We start from the raw sequence: 4,513 nt of genomic DNA, 5'->3' as shown, positions 1-4,513 counted from the left end.
GCAGCCTGAGAGATGGCGCTTTAGTCACAGGCTCGGATTGGATATGGGTGCTAGAGAGGAGAGACAAGAGAGAGGGGGAAAGGGAAAACAGATGCTGGATGAGGTCCGCTTTTGACTTCCTAGCGGGAGTCTGTGAGCTGTGATGAGGATGCTGAGCTTTTGTAAAGGGGATGTGGCTAGAAATTTTCATTACATAAAAGAAAATTAATTTCTGAGGAGCTCCAAGCCTTTCACAAACAGGTCTACACATGCATAGGAAATGAGTTGAGTCAAAAAGTCTTCATCACCAGTCTGGAGAAATAAAGTGCACGAGCAGCGGGATGAAGAGGAAGTGACACAGCGAAGTGTAGCCTAAACTTGAAAGTCAAACCTCCACTCTGTCCTCCTGCTACACTGGAAACCAGATGCTGCTGGAGCAGTTAATGGAGAGCCATTAAGCTTCCCACTTACAGTCACAGCAGTTCATCACCCAAGTTCTAAGCATAGGTGACAGCCAACTCTATAAAGATAATTAAGAAATTACACCTGTCCTCTGCCCAAGGTTCAGCCAAGGTGGAAAAACAAACTGGTCCTCTGTCTGGAACATAACGTTCATTAAATTCCATTAGGACAATGGACACAACTGTCCCCTGGAGGATAATTTTTCTCTCTGTGTGCCTCTCACTCTCCCTCTGACTACAGGACATATTAGGAGGCCATCCATGGATGTGAAAGACTCCTACTTGTTACCCTCAGTCATGTGTCTTTGTGTCACAGTATTCCCCCTGCTCTCAGCCTCTGAATCTGACCTGCTTCACCACTTTTTCCCCTTCCTCCACCCCTCTCTCTTTCCTGCTCTCCAAACTCTTCACTCGTGGTCTCCTCTAATGATCCAATCCACCCCTTCAGCGGCTCGACTCTCCCATTCAGATCAGATGAGGGGCAGTTTGAGGCAATGTTAAGAGTAGCAGTGTGAGTTTTTATTGCATTCATTATTCAAGCTCACAGAAGTGGAGATTAGTGCACTTTGAGAGTGTGCGGCATTGAAATATTTATATTAGGAGAGAATGAGATGGTTGGATTGGTCATGTTGAGGTGAATTCTGCTTTTATCCATTCCTCTCGCTTTCTGTGTGTGTGTGCGCGTACACATGAATGCAGGGCGAGGTGTGTCAGAGAGGCTGAGAGGCAGCTCAACTCACATTCACAGCTTTGATTCTTCTTTTTTTGCTGAAAATAAGATAAGATTCGAGCACAGAATTTAAATTAAGCTTTGGTTACACAACAACATAAACACCTGCAACTGAGTACAATTCTTGTCAAAGCTGGATTACTCAGCAGGCAAAGTGGGCTAACTGCCCTGGGGCACCGGACCCCTAAGGGCCAGGAATATCTACCTTCAGGATATGTCAGGATATGTTTTGGTGGTTTAAATGTGTGAAAGTTGTGAGGACTTTGCACCACTTAAAAGTTAGACTACGCAAATTCAAAAAGTAGAAAAAACACAATCTTTCTCTTATAAACAATGAAAACAAATCCATGCTTAGTTCAGTGCAGTCTGGGATTTTGAGTGTCGCAGCCTTACTCGGCTGACTAAAGCTAGCTAAAACTAGCAGACTTTAGTTTGAGGATGTTGCTGTGTAACTGACCTCATTGAGTAGTTTCAGTGTTGACTTTATGACTACAATAGTTGTGGTTCGATTACATTACATATTAGCTTACGCCATTATCCTGTAATTGCCACATGTGCCTGCAATGACTGCTGTTCAGCAAATAATGCTTTAAGTACAATATCAACTTCAAACCTCAAACGCGTCTTCTACCTTAAAACTATTACACTGCACCTGTAACAGAGACCCTGGCAGAGACCCAACAATGTTTGATCTTTGACTGCACACTTGTAAAAAAAAATAATGCTTATTAAGGGATATTGGTCCCTGCAAACAGAAATCAATATCTGTCTCTCCCTAGCTTGATGGTTTTACAGGGAAAACATAAATATGCGAATCAGCCTTCTGAGAGACGTTTTATGTTATTTTTTTTTTCTAAATAAAGGCACAATTTACAAACCCCAAAAAGTTGGGATGCTGTCTAAAACATAAATATAACACAATGTGATAATTTGCCAATCCATTTTGAAACTGTGCTATTTGATTTAATGACTTTAAAGGTTTCAAAACATGTCATCAAAGGAGTGCAGTTGAAAATTAGCCAGCTGGCTTACGCTGGCACATTTACAGAAATGTTGACTAATGTGTGTTGTCCTTATAAATAAAAAAAAGAAAGAAATACGGGCATAATTTCAATATTCAATTGAAAACACTACGAAGACAATATATTTAATGTTTGACCTCATCAGCTTAATAGATTTTTAGGGACAAGTGGGGACAGGAGCAATTAAAGACTGGGAAAGATGTGGAATGCTCCAAAAACACCTATTTGGATCATTCCACAGGTAAACAGGTTCATTGGTAACAGGTTATAGTGTCATGATTGGGAATGAAGGTCACATCCTGGGAAAGCTCAGTCATACACAACCAAGGATGGAGAGAGGTTCACCACTTTGTGAACACATGATTTTATAAAGGATATTAGTACATGGGCTCAGGAACACTAGCAAACCTGATAATAGATGCAGTCTCATAAGTTAATATAAGAGAAAACAGGCCACTTGAAAGTTAAATCAAGACAAAGTTGAACAGGTTGCAGGCCGATTATATTGTATTGCTTCATATTTTACATATAATGCAATCAGACCTGCAAACTATAGAATAATAGAAGACATAAAATGATGTTCATACATATATATATATATAGCATAGATTCCCAATCATTTTGGCTGTGTGTGTTTGTGTGTGTCCATGCATGAGCTTCTCTCAAACTGAAAGCAAAGCATGATGGGAAAGTTTTGTGGGCAATATCTGGATTGTTCTAGGCAGGATAATGTCAGATAGACCCCCAGGGTTTTTGCATAAACACACACAGACACTATTACACAAAGGACCATCGCTCTCTCCCTAAATCTGCTTTCCCCCACCCATCCCCCATTTATCCCCCTCTTTCCATGTCGCTCCCTCTGGATCACAGCCGACTTTACGACATCTTGTCTCATTTATGTTTGCTGACACATCAGCAGTGGCAGCAGAAAGATAAGCGTGAATGTAAGAGAAATGAGAAGACAGGAGCGGAGTGGGAGAGGGTGATCAACAGTAATAGGGAGCAGTGTGACAGGGGGGAGACTGACTTTTAAAGAGGTAGAAGCGTGACGATGTAAAAGATGAAAAGAAACAAAATAGACACATAGAGAAAGAGAAGATTATTGAGCTTCATGTGAAGGGCGGAGACATTAGGACGCACACAGCTCTGTTTGTGCCTCAGGGACTAACAGTCTTTATTACATTAACCAACACGATACCAGCCTGTGCCTTTCTGTCCTGCTCTCTCTGTTTTCCTCTCAGATCCAAACCTTTCCATTTACGAGCCTCTGCCAGATGAAGAACTGAGTGGTTTGACGTCATGCACAAAATTTTATCTAACACAAGCAGAATTTGCATTCACCCTACAGTACATCTGATGACGAGCTTTCCCAGGAATTCACAGGAACTTGAAAATGATTGTAATGATTGAAAATGATGATATGAATGATCCATATAGAACAGGACGTGAAAGGAGACGTGACGAACTAATGCAAAAATGAGGTTGCATTTCAAGTACATCTCCCATCCATCTATCCTGTGTTTATCCCTGTGCATGTTACTATAAAGAGTAACCCTAAAGTTAAGCCTGTTTCACTTGGATGTGGTCAGAAACATGCTTTGTTGCACCTGTAACTGCACCCAGCAGTGATGTCACAGCATCTTAGGGTCCACCTGGACATCGCTGTAGCAATGCGAGAAGGTGAACAAATGGAGGTCAGCAAAAACAAGGTTTTCAGGAGTATTACGTGACTCTTTAATGATCAATTAACACAAAAAACATACTTTAAGCTGCTAACCTATAATGCTCTCCTATATCAACCTGTGTGCAGAGTGAGGCCCTCAGACAGGAACCTACTGGCTGTTCACTGCAATCCTTTCAATCTCCTTCTTAAAAATCATTGTATTGATATCTCTCTACATGTTTATGCATGATGTCTTTCTTTAGGGGAAGCTCCTGCAGGTGTTCACTCCACCAACTGATTCATTAAAGGAGAGGAGGAAACATATCAGTGAAATCGCTCGGAAAAAGGCTTTTTCACTGGCGGCATTTTGAAAAGTATAAAGTAGGAAAAGCACAGCTGCTACTTGCAACATCAACGGTGGCTCTGTTCCATTCAACTGTCCCAGTAAGTCATGACAGTTTGACAGGGAGCCAGCATGCACGGTGCCAACACCCTGAAACTGAAGCAGCTATATGAAATTCAGCTGCCATTCATAAATTCATTTTTTACACCTCTGCTTTTCCTTATCTTCTGTGAAAAACACCTATTGAAACCTGCAGGGTGTTGGATCCATAGCACATTGTTGGCTACCCCTGAGTTAAACATTAGACACAGA

The sequence above is a fragment of the Chaetodon trifascialis genome, chromosome 20 (genome assembly GCF_039877785.1).
Source record: "Chaetodon trifascialis isolate fChaTrf1 chromosome 20, fChaTrf1.hap1, whole genome shotgun sequence".
Classification (NCBI taxonomy): Eukaryota; Metazoa; Chordata; class Actinopteri; order Chaetodontiformes; family Chaetodontidae; genus Chaetodon; species Chaetodon trifascialis.
Note: the sequence above shows the minus strand (reverse complement) of the source record.